Source organism: Mus caroli, chromosome 6 (genome assembly GCF_900094665.2).
Source record: "Mus caroli chromosome 6, CAROLI_EIJ_v1.1, whole genome shotgun sequence".
Taxonomy (NCBI): domain Eukaryota; kingdom Metazoa; phylum Chordata; class Mammalia; order Rodentia; family Muridae; genus Mus; species Mus caroli.
The window spans coordinates 103584429-103603474 of NC_034575.1; the positions used below are offsets into that span (position 1 = coordinate 103584429).

The 19046-nt window shown below is 45.4% G+C and overlaps 1 protein-coding gene across 13 annotated transcripts in view; it reads left to right on the forward strand.

Moving 5' to 3' along the window:
• The window catches only part of Itpr1 (inositol 1,4,5-trisphosphate receptor type 1), a 336899-nt gene that overhangs the window by 3828 nt on the left and 314025 nt on the right, over positions 1 to 19046 (forward strand). The gene's annotated exons all lie outside the window — the stretch shown is intronic.

The following is a 19046-nucleotide window of genomic DNA, read 5'->3' on the forward strand; positions in this document are numbered from 1 at the left end:
GGGTGTATTAGGGTTGGGAGGTAAGGCAGGGTTCTTCACTGTGGTGACACTGAGGACAGCACTGAAGGAAGTGAGCCAGATAACCATGTAGATGTTCTAGGAGTCCAGAGCAGAAAGTGCAAAGACCCTGAGGTGGATGGAGGTGGGGCATGTTGGAGACAGGGCTCCGGAGGCTGGAGTGGCTGCAGGTAGGCAGCAGGGGGAAAGCTTGAGGTGGGAGGGTGGTCAGGGTCCAGGGGCAAAGGCCAGATTTTGCAGATCAGCACTTCTGAGGATTTCTGAACCCTGACAGGGTCCTCAGTGTGGTTTTCATTTTCAGCATTGCTGAACTCCACTGTGCTCTCTAAAGGGACTGGCCAGGCTGGCAAGACCACATACCAGCTGGAAACTTGATACAGGGGGCATGAGGGAGACCTAGATTTCCAGACTGGTCTGTCATGTGACATTTCCTGGCACTTAAGTCTGCTTAAGTAGGAAAGGAGTCTCCTGTGCTGAAGAATAGAGCTGGCCTTTGCTTTGTTCATCATGTCCTAAGACCCATCTGGTGTGGTCCTGGGGTTCCTGTGACCGTGTGGCCACCCTGCTGCCCACCAGATTTCACTTGGGGAAGTCCTGACAATGAGCGCCATGTTCTCACCATCCCTAGGTGTGAGAAGCTCCACATTAGTGATTCTCCTTGAAAGAGACACCTTCATAGGGGCAGAACTCAAACCCCTCGCTGCATCACTACAGAGATTACAGGTTCATTGTCAAACACTGAGAAGCAACCGCCAAGCCACACAGCAAAACAACGAATCTGTCTTAGCCATCTGAGACTCAGTTCCCAGGCTTTTCACCATGTGTAGAAATTAGGGCTGGAGAAATGGCTCAGCAGTTAAGGGCGCCCACTGCTCTTTTAGAAGATCCAGGTTAAAATACCAGCACCTACATGGCAGCTCACAACTGCCTGTAACTTCAAGATCTGACACTGTCACATAGACAAACATGCAGGCAAAACACCAGTGCACATAAACTAAAGGGGAATAAATAAATACATATTTGAAAAGTTAGATGTGTGTTTGAATCTCATAGTCACAGCACCTCCCACTTGCTCTCTTTCCTTTTGTTCACAGTTGAGTCTCTTTTCTCACTAGCCGGAAGATACCTGATACCTGTATTTTTTTTTTTCTTCCAAAAGTCTGTCGCTCTGATGGTATTTTATTTCATTAAAAAAAAAAGTTTGTATTTTGTGAGTTTTGCCTGCATTTATATAAGTGCACTGCATACATGCCCGGTGCCCTCAGAAGCCAGAGCAGACACTGGAGCCCCTGAACTGGAGTTCCAGATGCTGTGTGCCATTGTGCAGGTGGTGGGAGCAAAACCTCAGTCCCCTGGAAAAGGAGCAAGTGCTATTGACTGCTGAACCATCCCTCCAGCCCCCGGGAAGAGAATTTAAGTTATGACATATATGGGATGAGTAGACTACAAAAATACTACATCCTCCAGAGTTCGTCATTGTTGCACAATCCAAATTGTCCTTTGGGGAAAAAGAAATGACAGTTGAAGTGTATTTCACTTGTAAACTCTCTCAGTTGTTCAGAATAACCTAATCCTGTGAAGTAAGTACTCTCTTCTGTGTGTTGAGGGACTCTCTTCTGTTTTTTTGTTTGTTTGTTTGTGTGTTTGTTCGGTTTTTAAATATTTGAGTTCTAGAGATTGAACTAAGGGCCCCATGCTTGCAAAGCGACTATTTTCAGCTATTTCTCCACCACTGTTTACTTCTAAGAAAACTTTTACCATAGAGGAGTTCAAACATAATTTAGCAGTATGTGTCGTGGTGCCTGCAAAGACTGGGAAAGGCTTCTGGATTTAATGGAACTGGAGTTATCGGCAGTTGTGAGCTGTACAATGTAGGTGCTGGGAACTGAACTTGGGTCTTCTGTAGGAGCTGCAAGTGTTCTTAGCCACTGAGTTGTCTCCCCAGCCTCGACAGTAGCTTCTTACCGCATGGAACCCACTTTGTTCCATCCTGCTCTGTGTTCAACTATTGGTAACTCATGGCTAATCTTGTTCCAGCTACAACCGCAAACACTATATGACTATTTTCAAGCACATCTTAGATGCACGAGTGCATCTGTATTCTAGTGTGAATCTTTAGGATTTGAATTCTTTATGTAGGTACATAATGCAAACTTTAAAAGCCAGCAGCCCTGGGTGCTCTCCTATGCAGGTGCTGGGGGAGGGACTGCTGTTGGCATTCCACGCATCGGATGTGAGTGTTAACTCAGCAACCTACAACAGATCGTATTCTGGCAGTTAGATGTAGAAGCTCAGTCCATGCTGATTCTTATTTTTGCCAAATCTGTTTTGTGTCCTTCAGGGTCACAGCATTATCTATTTCAAAATATTGGCTGGTGGTGCCACTGTTGGGCATCCCTGTGCATGGTATTCTTTAAGAGTACCCTGTGGACTCACAGATTTAAGCACACTTTGTATGCTTTTCTTTATGTGATTACTGTACCTCCTCCTCTCCTCCCCTCCCACCCCCATGTTGTTCATGGTTTGAGATAGGGTTTCACTGTGAAGCCCTGGTGGGCCTCAACTTGATGATCCTCTTGCTTCAGCCTCTGGAGATCTTGGGTTATAGTTGGGTGCCACTGTTGTTGTTGTTGATGTTGTTAATAACTATCTGTCATGGTTATAGAGTTTTTGATGTCAGTGAGCGAGTTCAAGTTGCTTCCTGAAACTTTGAACAAGACCTTGAGAGTTCCATGGTTTTCTTCCTTTCTGTGTGACCAAATGTTCCAGGCTTCTCCTTTGTATTTCTTGTCCCAGACTGTGAGTCACCCTTTTCATCAGGAAGCCCTTGTTCTTTTGAGCGGGGAAATAATCACATTGAGAGACCTTTGCTTAGGACCACTTGCTCTCCTCTCCTAGATGATAAAGCAGAAATACAAATGGAGTTAACACCTGAATCCTTTCTCTGACCGTTTGTCTTTCCTTCCCTCCTTTCTCCCTCCTCCCCCTCTCTCCTCCCCCTTATTCTTCTTCCTCTTTCTCCTCCTCCAACTCTCCTCCCACCTCCTTCTTCTCCAAGTACTCCTCCAGGTACTTCTTCTCTTCTTGTTTTTCTTCTTCATTTTTTTTTTTTTTTTGAACTTGTCTCACTATTTACCTCTGGCTCTCCTGGAACTCACTATATAGACCAGCCTGGCCTCTTACTCACAGAGATCCTCCTGCCTCTGCCTTCCAAGTACTGGGGTTAAAGAATGCACCCCTCCTCCTGGCTTACCTGAATGTTTCTTAGAGTCAACACTTCCACAATGTATTTAATATGTCTGTGTTTATCTCAAAGGATCCTAAAAATAGTTTGAACTTAAAAAAAAATTCTTTCAGCACATTCCTGGATAAGCAAAAATGCTATTTGTACCTCTTAGTGGCACCCCACCTAGAGGTGGGGAAGTCAAATTGTGGACCTTGCTCAACTTTTACAATGAAGTAGGACACATAGAAGACATCAAGTGTTTTACAGCGCTGGAGATGGAGGTATCTTAGGAATGGAGCCTATCTCTGAACACCGATGTTCATTATATGCATCTTAAACACATAGCCTGAAGATACTCAGTCCTTCAGCGGCTTTGTACATGGAAGTAGTCCTATGGTGTGGAATCTTCTCTGTGGTGCCATATCAGTATTTAAGAAGTTATGGAATTTTGAGCATTTTAAATTTTGGATTATCCTGGTTTAACCTGTACTGAAGCTGGGCTGTGGTCATAGCTCAGAGGTAGAATCTGTGCTGTGTATGAGGTGCCCCAACATCAAAACAATGACAAAAATAACCCATGTGTTCACTGCAACAACTAACCCCCTCATACACACAGAAAGGCAGCACAAGAGAACACGTGGGGTATTATTAGGTTCAGTATTTCTCTTGCTGTTGGATTCAGTCAAAAGTTTAAGACACGCTGTTTACATTTTTCTATCCTTGTGGCCCCCAGATCAGCGTTTGGCATCACCTGGGAACTTGTTAGTAGTTGGACTCTCAGGTCCTACTGGCTCAGGGAGGCATTCAGTAAGACCTTCAGCTGATGTGTACCTATAGATGCTGGAGAAAGTCTGGCCTGGAGGATGCCTGCCCAGTCCTATTAGTGGCCTTTTTTAGTTGCTTAGTTTTCATGGCTCGTTCTTACCTGTTGAAGCTCATCTTTGAACATGTCCCTGGCAGCCTTCTCTCCTTCAGGGAGATAGAAAGACAGGCTAACTCACCAGGCAGAATTCTGACAAAAACTACGCCAAAAACAAAAAGAAAAGAAAAAAGAAAAAAACAAACCCCAAGAACCCTGTGTTTACATTTGAGGATGCTTTTATGGCTGTGGACCTAGAGGTACAAAGAGACCACAGGCTACCTGTGGGCACAGGGGCCATGAAGCCACATGGAGAAACACGTGCAGCTGGGTTTTAAACCTACTGTTGTTAGACATTTGGGGGAACTGACATTTTAGGAAGTTTGAATACTTCTTTCCTCACAGAACTTCTGGACTGCTGGGTAGAAAAATGTTCTCATCAGAAAAATCTGAGCAAGGGAAAACAGCCCAGGCCTCCAAGTGTCCTGGTTCATTTGCATTGGGGGAGGAGCTTTGTCTGGGGAGTAGTTTTATTTTGTAAGGGCAGCTTAAAAGCATTCCATATCTGTTTCTGAATAGAAAAAGAGTTAGGGACATTCATTTATTTGCCTTGTCTCCTGTGTGTGTATGTGTGCATGTGCGTGTGTGTGTTATATTCTGCCTGCTGTGTACTTCACCAGTCTCTATATATCTTCAAGTTGTCCTATTCCTTAGGATCTGAGGCCAAATTCCTCCTTCTCTGACCTGCTTTTCCTTTTCCTGGAGGCTTCTGTCATTTGGAAACTCTGCCTCTTGAGCTCGGTTTTCTTCATGTTTTTGTTGTTGTTGTTGTTGTTGTTTGCTTATCCCTCAAGAGTACTGAGCATATTGGAAAAGCTCACAAAATATTTGTTGAATGAAGTAATCCATACTTCAGATCCACTCTGTCTTTGAAGGTTGCAGGTTACCTCTCAGAAGAAACTAATGTTTTGTACCTCTCTGCTGATTAAACCTTTTCTGAGTTGTCCCATTACTTTGGAAAACCCTTTTGGTGCACAAAGAGATGTGAAAAACATGTAGAAATATATTAAGCTGCCCCTTTGGGAGGATTTTAAGCTGTTGTTCACTACAGCTCTCTAGAGGATGCTCGGCTGGGAAATGTCTAGCAGTAGGTAGCAGGAGAGTGGAAGTGAGAACTGGGTAGTGAAACAGTTCTCAGACTGGTTGGCTCTGCTGTACCACAGGATGGGGGCTCCTGTACCACACTCCTGTGTACTGCATCTTGGATATCACCAAAATATGCAACATCTGTGTGTCTTTTTCCTCTTCTGTAGACTAGTTATAAAAATATAGGCTGAGGGGTGGGGTGGGGCTGGGAGACGCCTCAGTAAAGTGCTTGCTATGGCAAGCAGGAAGACCTGAGTTCAATCCCCTGAGCCACACAAAAAGTGAGGTATCATGCTTCATGTTGGCATTCCCAAGGCTGGGGAGTGGGAGACAGCTCCCAGGAACTCACTGGTCAGTCAGCCTGTCTTGGCCATCGATCCCCAGATTAAATGGAGAGAGCTTCTCTCAGAAACAAAACAAAACAAAACAAACCCAACCAGATTGAGTTTCCTGAGGAGCAGCACTCAAGGTTGACCTGTGGCCTCTGCGCACACACACACATGTCCTTTCTTCCCACCTGCTATGGATCGTTGTGACCAATGATATATGTAAGCAGACTGGGAAAAAAAAAACAACATGATAATGAAAAAATAAAAAATAAAAAAGCCAAGATAGTTCTCAGCCAGGAGGCTCAGTTGGCCTTGTCAGGAGACATTTTTCCTAGTCCCACCGGTGGATCTTGAGGTGAGGTGCATGCTAGTATCCAATGTAGAGGCCTGCGTTGAGGTTCATCGTGCTATGGTGCTGAGGTTCATCGTGCTATGGTGCTGAGGAAAATGTCTCTATTGTGAAAAACTGCTCCAAAAGTCAGTCTTGCGGGGTTGAGGAACCCATGGTCTGAGTAGATTTGTAGATACAGTAAAACTCATCTCTTAGGAAACTGACTTCACTCCATGGCTCAGGTTAGACAGGCAGAGAGGACTTTCTTCTGAGGCTGGTGCCAACTTTAAAAATGTTTAAGTCACATTTCCTTTCTCTTTCCTTTCTTTCTTTCTTTCTTTCTTTCTTTCTTTTTTCTTTCACATCTGCATGTGCGAGCGCCTACCATGGCATGTGTTCTGAGGTCAGAGGACAACTTGGAGTAATCAGTTCTCTTTCCCTGGGGGTCTAATTTGAGTTGTCAGTTGTGGTAAAGGCAAAAACCACCTTGCTAACCCTTTATACTGGCTCTACTTGAACATCGTACCAAAATAAACACCCTTTCTCTCTTTTCCCAAGAGCTTGTCTTGGTCTCTGAAGCCCTGGAGGTCTGGCACTGGCTTCTCATAAGCTCTATGAATGACATCCATAACCTCACTGGACAGTTGAATTGACTGGCTGGTTTTCCCCATATAAAATGAGGACTGTTGACTCAATGCTTCTATCCACAAATTCTCTGGGACTTTAAAGAGCTAAGTCTGAGCTTGTGGCTGCCTTCTTTTACAGCGGTCCTTGAGGGGGCATAAGAACAGATACAAGTACAACATCTTTCTTGAAAAATAACTTTTTGTAGAAGGTGTACCAGTTTCCAGTGTAGACTACTTTAGCAGATGTGTGTGGAGGGCCAAATAGATTTGTGAGTGAAATATCCGAGGGATAGCTCACTGGAGATGGAATCCAGGAATTGGTGTACGCTAGGAACTGTGGTGTAGCCCAGGCTCTAATGGACATCATTTAAACTTAACAGTTCCTCTGAGCTTCAGATAGAGAGTAACTGTTTCTGAGATAATCTTAAAGGATCTTGGAACTTCTGAGATGGTCACTTCCTTTGGGATGGGCTGAAAACGAAAGTATTTGAATATGGTTTCCTACGTCTTTATTTAGCAGTGGTTTTTATAACAGAATAAATTCTATAGTGGCAGGAATGTGGTGTTCCCAAGGATGGTTTTTGATGGGACAAGCCTACGTGTGAATGTGTGGTGAGGCTGGGGTGGCATTGTGTCCAACTCAAAAGTCTTCTGAGGCTCGTTCAACTTTCACAGTACAAATCACATCCAGCATCTCTGCCCAAAGGATGTTCAGAAATTAACCCGGAGAGAGCCCAGAAACAGAAACAGAAAGGAAACCTTTTCCTCTATCTTGGGAAAGTCAACCATAAATGTGTTGGGCTTTTTCTACCCTGGGTTTACAGTCATATTACCATATATGTACCTGGGTAAGGACATGATGGGGAGACTTCTGCTCCTCTGGACAGAGTTTCCTTGGCCTCTGGCCAGGAGATTGATCACAGGCCAGCCACTCTTCCTTCTTGAGACATTCCCTTTTCTTTCCTTTCAAAGTCCTTATGGCTTGTCTGATTCTGCCCATCCTTTATCCCTCCCACCTGGAGACTGCTTGACCTAAAAGTGACATGGTGCCTTTTAGTACTGGTCCCTGACCTCAGTTCTGAGAGATCTGCTTGCATTCCAGATGCTCTTAAACATGCCTTTATGCAAAAGGCCCTTCTTACCGACCTAACATTAGACAAATTTGTTGATGTTGTTATTTTTTTTTAAATGAGACAAGAGGAAATCAGTGCTAGAGGATTTTGGCAAGAGCTCATTATTTTTTGTGCTGCAGAAGAGGTATACAAGCATCTTCCCTCCTCTTCTGTGCATTGTACCTTTGGTTTTATTAGGAGTAGCATGGAGAATATTCTGCTGGAGTCGGTGCTGGCAGGCTTTTATATGTGTAACTTGCAGTGTGTCCCTTTCCTCGGACTCCTCATCATTTGAAGTTGCACGGAACGACTTATCCTCAACCAGTTCTAAGAAGCCTGTAAGCAAGCAGCAGATTAGAAAGGACAGAAAGCAGAGACCAGCGCTGTCTCCCCTGTTTTCTCTGCGGTGTGCTAAGCACACATGCTATTTTCTTCCCTTGGTTTAATCTGCAGCATGTCACCTTCCTACAGGAGAGGAAGCTGCGGGCCAGGAAACTAAGTAACTGTCAAAGTGACCATGAGTAGAGGCAGGAGTGGGGCTGGACTGTGGACAAGGGAAGAACCTGCAAAAAAATAAAATAAAATAAAATAAAGGCCCATGCTTCATGCTGGCTTATGTCCCTGTGGCCTGGCTCCATTCCTCTAACCTTCCCCTTCCCCATTATAGCTGCATGCTTTATGGCCGGCTGTCTGGTTTTGAACCACCCCAGGCCCTTTCCTGCCCCTAGGCCCTTTGTATCATCACTCTTTCCTTCTACCATGCTCTTCTGCCTGACTCCCACCCCTCCCCCTTTCCCTAGGATGGCCTCTGTCTTCACTTTAGGATCTCAGCCTAAATGTCTCAGCTGGGTGTTCTCTCACCAGTCAGAATTAAGCTGCTGCCCCATTCGATATCGCCCAGTTTTAATTTCTGTTCTCTCCTGGAGGTACTGTTGGGGGTGTGACCCAGGGAGTTGTGACTCAGAGGCAGCTGCTCTGCTGACCTACCCCCAAGGCTGGCTCGAATTCTTTGCATGTATGTATAGTGACCAAATTCACCCTGTTTTGATCTTGTGTGTTTACTGTCTGCCTGGACTTAGATGTGTGCCTTAGGTCAGGATCCTAACGTGCGTGTTGAATGTGTATGTCTTTAGGACAGGGTGCTAACATGTGTGTTGAATGTGTATGTCTTTGGAACAGGGTCCTAATGTGTGTTGAATGTCAGGACAGGGTCTTCCTAAGTTTTGATCGTCTTTCAGTGTCTTTGTGGGTTGAGTCACAGCCAATGTTTGGCTAATGCCAATCAAAGAGAAATTCAACTCAGTATTGTTTTCAAATTCTTGGGTCCCACGAGTTCTTTACATGCTTAACAACTTTTGAGAAACTCCAAACACCTCCATAAATATGAGATATGATATATGTTAGCCTATATCTACCATATTAGAAAACATTTTTAAAAGTTACACATGAGCATAGTAAGATTTTTTTTTAATGCTAAAATGATAATGCCCTCTAGAACAAAACAAAGCAAAATTTAACAAGATGGCTGGGTGTGATGGAGTATACCATGAATACCAGCACACCAGAAGTAAACAGGTAGATCTCTGTTGAGTTTCTGGCCAGTATGCTTTACATAAACCCCCTCTCCCTTACGTCTCTGGTGTTGAGTAGTTTTAGAGAGCACTTTAAGGCCTAGTTGAATGGAAGAGTCACATAGTGCACATCTGCATTGGTCTCCAGTCTGTAGTGATGTCATGTCTTAGATCTTCTGAGCGACTCTAATGTACACACAAGCGACTAGATAAAGAGACAGAACAAAGAAGTGCCTTGGTCATATTGTGAAACTGATTTTGCCCTTGGATCTTGAGAGAAAGGGTCTTGGGGACCCCATTGAAGCCACTGAATTATGGGATAAATGAACCCTTTGAGATGTTGGGTATGGCAGGGACCTTCTGAAAGAGGGCGGAGTTGAAGGCTTTGGTAGCATGATACAACCCAACATCCCTAAGGCTGGAGGCTGTATCATTTCTTCCTTACCAGGAAGAAGTGCTTTTCAGCAGTCTTAGCAAAACAAAATTGCTCTGAGATCTTGTAAGGGGGTAGTGTGTGTCTCCATTCAGTTTCTAAGGAGCAGCAGAGCAAACAGCCTAGGAGCTATGCAGTGGGCGCTGTCATTCGGGGACTGAGAATAGCAGCTTGAAAAAAAACCTTATCAGCTGCCACTCCACAGCGTTTACTGGACTCTTATTGCAGTTCTGGGCTACAATAGTAGTCTACTATAGAAATTAGGTTGTCTTCACTGTAAGTGTAGCTGGCTAGTAGAGTGCTTGCCAACATGCATGGGTCACAGAGTTCTGTCCCCAGGACTGGGGACAAGAAGTCCAGTGGGAATTAAATCGACTTGAGGTTTTGTGCTTCTCAGTCTCTGCTGCAGTCGGAGTTAGAAGGATCAAGGTGGACGCTGTTGATAATACACTGGCCTGCCGAGATGTTTGAGAAGGTTTAGACTTGTGGGGGAGTATTTTATGTGTCTCCGGGCTGAAGCATGCAAGGCTGTCACTGGGAAGGTAATAGCGTACCTCAGAGCATCTGTGAGGGACTTGGTCACCAGGAAATGAATGGTGTGCTGAGGAGGCTTCTAAAAGCCCCATTTAAGGTCAGGTTGTCAGTGGTCTTATGTCCTCCCCAGTTACTGAAAGGCAACTGTTCAGCTCCGATAGCCAGGTGCCTTCATCTTAGCATAGAAAATGCTTGCTATTCTTAGCACAAATGTGCAAATATGTGGGTTTTTTTTTTCTTGTTTTGAAAGTAGGCCTTATTTTGTAGCCTACGTAGACCTAAAACTCGTGCTAAAGTCCAGGCTTGAACCTGTGGTTTTAAAGTCCACGGACTGGTGCTAAGTTGGTTTCTGTGTTCCTTGAGCTTCCTGTCCACTTGTGACAGATGACAGGTGTGGTGTTCTGGTAACTTCTCGGTTAATGAAAAGTGTTCTAATTTAGACTCAGTTTGAGGAGTTCCCAACTTTTGAATTCTGAGTTGTGTGTGTAGGCGAAAGTTAAAAAAATTTTTAAAGGAAAAGTAATGTAAGTGCTATTAATTTAAGTGTGTGCAGGAGATGGGAAAATGATAATAAATGAGTTTTTTTTTTTTTTTTGTCATCCACTCCCCCCATCCCATCCCCCAGTTGGAGCTTTTAGAAAATGAAATGTAAAACCTATCAGAAGCTGCTTAAAATTAAATGAACATAGTTCTTCTTTCAGTGGGGCTGTGCTCCAGCCTGTTTTTACTGCAAAATAGGAGAGGTTTTTAAATAATTAAATTATCAGCCCTTTGAAGAGCTCTCTCCCATTCCCCCCTTCCCAGCAGGGCCTCTGGTTTGATGTGGGAAGAAGAGGGAGAGGGAGTGGAGTTGTGGGTTGACTCTCTGGGTGGTGTGAATTCGGGTACCTGGGACATGCTGTACTGGCAACAGACACCCCATGGGCTTGCAGAGGATTTAAATATTTTGGGGCCTGTGGTTTCCCCCCCTCCACTTGCATTTTTTCTTAGCACTAGCAACTAAGTAAGAAGTATATTTCAAGGGGAATCATCACAAGTTAAGGGCAGAGGAGAATGAGAACGTTGTGGTCAGCGTTTCTGTTTCAGCTTGGCTCAGAGATGCAAGAGTGACCATCAGAGCCAGGCGATATGCTTGAGCTGGCTCTGTGGATTGTTTGCTTCATGCCCCAAATAATATTGAAAGTTGCAAAGAATTACTCCCTCCTTCCACCTGCTTTTAGTATAAGGGAGCTGTGGATCAGAGAAGCTAGCTCTATTGCTTAAGGACACACAGCCAGAGTGCTCGCATTTGAGCCGGTGTTTCTAGGCACACTCTCTTGCCAGCACTCATGAGCCATTTTGGACTCGGAGTGGAGGTCAACAGGGCAGATCTGAGAGCAGCTGTCCCAGATTAAAAAGAGGTTGGTTTCTTGTTCTTTTATTTCTCACAGAAATCTAAAAAGTGCCATTAGATTTAAGTTCTATGTATCACTGATCCAAGAGTTTACAAACTTAGCTTTAATTAACTTTAGAAGATAATTGCCCCCAAATAGTATCAGCAGGTAACTTTGGCCACAGATAACAGGCCACCCTGGTGACATGGAATCCCAGTGTGGCTGATCACCACATTCCCTGGTGCTGGGCTGTTACAGAGTGAGGCCACTGTGGTCCTTTCCTTGTGAGTTTGCAGAGCTGAGAGAACAAGTCAGACAAGTGATGGGGAGACAGTGGGGGCAGGTCCAAGAGGGCGGTCGGTCAGGTGCAGTGGAGGGAAGTGTGTGTATGCAACTCAGTTTTGGGAGGAGAGGTGTGGGAGTTAGCCGTGTCAGGGAGGGAAGGGAGTGCCATAGGCAGTAAGGATTCTAGGAAAGGTGCATTCTGTTGAGGGTGGGCAGGAGGGCAAGCAGGGCTGCAGTAGATTTGGGGTATTTGGGTTTTTTTGAGATGGGGGTCTCTGGTCTCAGTTACAAGGCTGTCTGCAAAGGCTTGCACCTCCTGTTTTTGCCCCATGAATAGTTTGGACTACAGGTGTGCACGCTGCACTTGTCTCTGACTTTGGAGAGTTGTAAGAAATGATCTAGTCGCCGGGTGTGGTGGCGCATGCCTTTAATCCCAGCACTCAGGAGGCAGAGGCAGGCGAATTTCTGAATTCGAGGCCAGCCTGGTCTATAGAGTGAGTTCTAGGACAGCCAGGGCTACACAGAAAAACCCTGTCTTGACCGCCCCCCCTAAAAAAAAAGAAAAGAAAGAAATGATCTAGTTGATGTTCCTACAAGATTATGTTGACTGTGCTCAGAATAGATTAAGGGGAAACCCATGTCTTTCGAAAGATAAGTAGATGTCCAGGTAAGTTGGACCCATATCCCACATGTGCCTCAAGATAGTTATGAATTTGGCTCAACACAAAATTGTAAATTTACTTAAAACATGAGGGTTATTTTTTTTTTCAGTTTTGTTTTTGCTATAACTCAGTTGTGTAGTTTCGGCATGTGAATTTTAAAGATGCCAATCATAAGTTGAAATGTCAGAAGGCTAGACCTTTCAAGAGTCTAGTTAAGAAATAAAAGGGACGGGGTCTGGAGAGATGGCTCAACAGTTAAGAGCACTGCCTATTCTTCCAATGGACTCAGGTTGGTTCCCAGCATCGACATGGCAGCTTGCACCTGTCCTTAACTTCAGTTCCAGGAGATCTGATGCTCTCACACATAGGATGCAAGCAGGCAGAACACTAATATGAATAAAATAAAAATAAGTCATTAATATGAAAAAAAGGAAAGAAATGAAATATGGGGTGGAGGGATGGCTTTGTGGTTAGAGCACTTGCTGCTTTGGCAGAAAACCCAGTTTCGGTTCCAGCACCCACATGGCAGCTCATGACTGCCAGTAACTCAGCCCTAGAGGATTCATTGCCCTTTCCTGGTCTCTGAGGGCACTACATGCAGGTAGCACACATGTGGACACACATACATGCATATTAATAAAAAAATAAGTTGAAAAATGGTATTTGGGACTGGGGAGATAGCTTAGTAGTTAAAGTGCTTGCCATTTGGAGGTACGGATGGCAGTTCAGGTTCCTGGAGCCCACATAGCCACCTGCCTATAACTGCAGCCTTGAAAGATAGAGACAGAAGATCCCTGGGCACAGCTTGTGAGACTAGACATCCTGGAGACGCTGGGCTTGATGGTGATTCCTGACGTCAACCTCATCTGTGGATGTGTACACACATGCATATGTGTGCCCTCACAGTGCTCCCACATACTCAAACTTATGTACACACATATACCACAGGCTTACACACAAGTGAAAATGGGGAAAAAAAGAAATGAAGCTGGCTGAGACTGATGGAAGCGAGGCGAGGTTAGGAGAAATGAAGGGCTTAGTAATGTTGAAATTGAAAATCACAAGGAGTGGATGTTCAAGTCAAGCTCTTCAGTCTTTCATCTGACAGCACCTACTTTTATTCTGTGAGCACCTACTGTATGCAAGGCATTGCTGTTGGAGATACAGTTGTGTAGAGAGCAGAGCTCTAGAATTGCCTATCCCTCAAGGGTGTCAGAAGCATCACACCGATAGATGTGAGCTTGTGACAGAAGCAAGCTGAGGAGAGAAGATCTCACAGGCAGAGTTTGTGGAAGTTACAGAAGGATTTGTCTTCACCCAGTGATGGTGGGAATAATGATTGAACTCAGAGCCGAAGGGCTTGCTTTCACGGAAGCTAGGCAGGTGACTGAATGCCGTAAAGCTTGTGATGATGCTGTGGACAACCAGGAGCAGAACCCTAGATGCTGTTGCCAGTGACAGATCTGTGGAGATCCTAGTTAGGCAAAGGGGCCAGCAGAGCACACAGAGAGTATCTGGGAGGCAGAGAACAACATGGACACTGAGTGCCACCCCCTCTGCTCTGTTCTCAGAGCAGATCTCTGTGTTTGTGTGTTTGTTCTTGCTCTGTCCCTAGGAGTGCAGCGAAACACCCCCTTTTCTTTACCCATTTCTTAGGCAGTGAGAAGCTCGGACACAGGGAGTAGGAACTCCATCTGGCTGCTGTGGCTGCAGTGTGCAGAAGCACCAGGGCAGCTATCCTCTACTCTGGCCTCTATTCTGGAAAAATCCTGTTCTGACAGGTGCCTTAGCCAGCAATCAGCTGGGGTAGTGATGGTTGGTGGCGCTTGTAGGTCATAGAGATGGTGACACAGCTTCATACCAGGGGCATTGCTGGTGCTTGTCAAAATCATGTACCCAAACCTCAAGATGTATATAGTGTAGAGCTGGGGACAGCAGGGTTTAGGGGAGTTGTGAATTCCTACGCTGAGTAACTCACAGAACTGGGATTCAGTGCTGGTGCTTTGAGCCTGGAGCCTTCTGTCTTCCTGTAAGCTGAGCTCTTGAGATCAGACTGTGTCAGAGTAGAAGGAAAGTGGTAAGCCATTGGGAGAGAGCTACGCAGCCCTCACAGATTTAGAAGCCCTTGAGACTTCAGAGGACAGGTGAGAAGGAAAAGTTTTGGGAGGCGGCTGCCTCCCTGTGGGGACAGCAGTAATTGCTGTGTGCTTAAGCAGGAGCTGCGAGCTTCCAGAGGAGATGGAGATGTTTTTTTGCTGGATTCCAGCAGTGCACAAGAGACATGCATGATGACATGCTTAGCCGGTGGTTCAAGCCACTGTGTGTATTCAGGCTATAGTTCTGTGCCTTCAGAAAGGCCTGCGGGCCTCATGATCGGGAGTTGAGAGTCGTTCAGTATCGTTCAGCTTTTTCCCAGTAGAGGAATTAGGAAGGATAATTATCTTCCCCTAAAGGAAAATGGATCATCACAGGTCTTACAGGAGGTCATTTGTGGCAATGCCTAGCTGACATTTTATTACAGAGGATCTCCCCCCCCCCCTTTATGGAGGTCGAAATCTTAGATTCTTTCAAAATTAGTCTTTATCTTTTAACTGAAGAAAAGAGCTAGCAGTGAACGCTGAAAGCATGTTAGCTGGTGTCTCAGGCACTTTGCATTCATGGCCTCATCCCTTCCCTATGACATGTCTCTGAAGTCGATCCCCAGTGTAGAGATATGTATAGAGGTCCACATTGACCGAGAAGTCTTAGTGGGCTTAGCATACAAAAATAGCTTACACATAGAGAGTCGGGATGGAGTCATAGGTCGACTTAGTCGACTACTAAGCCTGTTTTGTAGAGCTGTTGGCATGGAGCCCTGTGTGTCCTTGTAGTGTTGGAAGCTGCAGTTATGACACAGTTAGGACAGCATGGCAGGTTGGTACCTGCTCTGTTTTTCTCACAGTGACCGGGTCATTGTGTTTGAGGGCTACTGGGAGCCCTGCGTGCAGCTGGTAGAAGCATACAGGCACGAATGGTCTGCAATCAGATAAAAGAAGTGGCCTCCCACCCAGCTCCCTAACAACAGGAAGTCTTCCTGATGATTGCTGCCAGGCCTACTTCCTACCTAGTCCCTCCAGCCCCAAACGCCTGTTGTTTTGACTCTGCTAGCCCCAGTTTTCCCTTTCAGTACACAACTGATAATTGTTTCAGGGTCTCTCCTCCTGGCCCTCTCCTATCCCTGTGTGCCATTAAAGGCAGAGCAGCGGGAGACCCAGATGTTTCCAACCAGATCTGGAAGTGGTTCACTTACTCAAATCTTATCCAAGGAGCAAATCACTGCCTGGTGCCCCTGGGGATGAATCTGCCCTAATGATCCTTAATTTTTTTTTTTAAAGTTGGGACCTTTGGCAGATGGCCCAGTTGAGGGTCATTAACTGTGGTGGGTGTACTGGCCTCTGTTTTCAGGGGTAATATAAACTATGGCAAAAGGTTTCTTGTTCAATTATCTTGTCTACTTAATAAGCATATGGGCAAGAAAGAAGACGCGTAACCTTTCTTCTGACTTAACAAAAGTGTTATATTTGACTAAGGTAGGAAAATGAGGAATTCAGCAGTAGGAAAAAAATGAATTAGAATTGTCCATAAAGAAAAAAAAAGATGTGGAGGGAGGAGAGGGTGTGGTCAGGATGTATTGTATGAGAGAAGAATAAATTAAAAAAAAAACATTAAAAGTGAACAGTTCTTCATTGCCACCCAGAGAATAAGAACAGTGGACATTTTCCATTTTCCCAGGGATTATTGTTGATGTAGAAGCCCATGTAAGAATTCAGTAGATCTCTGTGCCTCCTGTCTGGCTAATTATCTACGATGAACATGTGAACCTTTGTAGAAGTTCTTCAGTTTCCCCGACAACAAAAGAGGGGTGGGTCTATGTCACGCCGTGCCACATGTCTGGAGGATTCCGAGACAATATTATTCTCAGCACAGAGGTAGACACGATAGTCCTTGACAGGCGTTAGCTGTTCAGCTTAACGGTGGGGCTGAAGCGTTCAAGCTCCAAGCTACTCAGTTTCTCATCTGCTCTTATCTCAGAAGCTAAGCTGGGTGGGGTCAGGCTGGAACCTGGAGGGGACAGATAGGACTGCTGTAGATTCTTAGTGTCAACTGAAGTCCAGGAAGCTGTTGGGATTGTCAGGTTGCAGGTTTACTCCTTCTGTCATGTCTTGCCATTGCTGTCATGTCCCAGGCCTTACAGGTTATGTCACGCTCTGCTACTCCAGAGCCCTGGGTTGTATCTGCTGCATTACAGTGAGAGAAACTTTCAGTAAGATACCCAGAGGAGGATGTAGATTTGAAGGACAATATCATGTTGCTGCTGTCTGGCTTGGTCTTCATTGGAGTCAAATGCCCTTTAGAAGGATATGGCCTGGGAGGAGAGCTTTAGTCACTCCGAATCGGCCCTGCATGTCTTGCCTAAGCACATTCCTGCCCTCCTGCATCCAGCAGCTCCCCGTTGGTCCTCTGGGAGGCCCGTATGTACAGACACAAATTTGGTCTGACTCAGAAGTCAGTCAAACAGAACTTCTTTTCTAATAACCAGTCCTACAGCCCTCCAGCCCGGAGATAGCTACATAACAGAGCACTGGCTTAGCATATCAAGATCCGAGATTCATGCCCTAGTGCAGGGGAAGCAAAACAATCATCTTGTGCTTTTATTAATACATGGTCCCCGGCCTCTTCATGTAAAATGATCACAGTGTGGGGTGGAGGGGATGGCGCAGAGGTAGAGCACTACCCAGTATACATACAGCTCTGGGTTTGACCCCTAGTGAGGTATAGAGTGCCAGCTTGAATCTCCGGCAGAGAATCTGAGTCAGTAGTCTCTCTTGTGTTCACGGCCAGCCTGGGCTACGTCATATGATGCTGTCTCAAAACGTTTATAACCTCTCTTTCTCTCTCTCCCTCTCCCTCTCCTTCTTTTTCAAAAGAAAGAAAATATTGGTCCCAGAAGTATATTAACTTTCTGGTCATTTATGATAATGCTTTTAAATAGAAGGACCTAAAGTGCATTTGGGGGGAGGGGGATTTCCATTGGTATTTCTTTTTTGCATGTTGTTCAAAACATTGGTTTGACTCTAGATACAAGGGCCTTAGGAAGAAATAGCAGTATGAATGGCAGGGTTCTAGAGAGCAGTAGCTGGCATCTTGGCCCCTCCGCATGCTCCTTGGGTATCTTCCCTCCAGATCTGGAGATGGGAGTTGCTTTGTCTGAGAGTCGGTTATGTTCTCGGTTGCTGACTCTTCTATAAATAAGTCTGAGTCTTTGTCTCTCCTGAAGTGTCCGGGTTGTCAGAGCAGTGGGCAGCTTTCCCCGTAGCACCGCCTCACAGTCCGGGAGGCAGGCGCTTCTCCTAACGGTTTGCTTGCCGCATCTGGCATTCCTGCTGAAGGACGAGAGTGCTTCCAGAAGTTTGCCTGCCGAGGAAAACTTGGCACCCAGAAAAGAGTTGAAGGGGAGAGAGGACATTTTACCCCTCCGCATCATTATAACTCTTGTGGCCTGTGCAGTAAATGATTTATTGGAGTCAGTAGAAGGGGAAAGGTTTCCAGAGGGCTCTGGGCTGAGAGGAAACCCCCAACACTTCATGCATCAACATCCCAGATGCAGAGGAAACGCAGGGAAGCTCTGCAGGCCACACCAGGGCCGCTGCTCTCCTCATAACTGAGCGTGTTTGCTAAATGTCAGTTCAACGGCTTGCAGTTGGCTCCTGTTCCTTCATGGTCATGGCCCGGGTGAAAGATGTTAGGAATCACTTCAATATTTTTGTATATATATTGTGTGTGTGTGTTTAATAGTTTCTGGGCTTTGTAGAGATTTCCTGGAATAGAGGAATATTTTTCTTGAATTACTTCTACCTAATCCCAGCCAGGGAATCTTAGTATTGATTAGTGCCTGAATCGGCATGTTTGGGCCTGGACCTGGCTGGGCAGGGGTCTTACTACATCCAGGAGTGTTTCCTGGTAGAGCAGGCAAGACTGATGCAGCATTTGTGTGGAGTGTGGGCTATCGGCCTCCGAGGCATTGTGATAATCACTCAGTCCCAGGTTTCCTTCGATTATCGTCATCTTGTTGCTTTGATTCCTTAACCCAGCCCCCATGGCTTTGCCAGACCTAAGTTTTTTACCAGGTGTTTCCTTTGACTTAGCATTCCCTGAGGCACGTTGAATATGTTAGTGTGTCCTACGTCAGACTTTCCAGCTCCTTCATCACTTCAGAGTTCTTGGCTGGGTTCCCTGGTGTCTGGGCCATTCAGTATTAGGGAAGGGTCCTCAAAGCATTGAATCTGACCTGGGTGTGGCCTTGTTAGAAGCAAATGCTAATGTGATTGGAATATCCAGAACTTTAATATGCAGGACAGAATGTAGTTGCAGATGTCCTCACTTGGCTCATGGAATCGCCTGCCTGTCAAACGCCTATTTAAATTTGAATTTTAAGTAATGTGCTGGGGGAAATTGAGCTAAGCCAAATCTTAGTGACATTTTTTCCCCCTCATCATGTCTC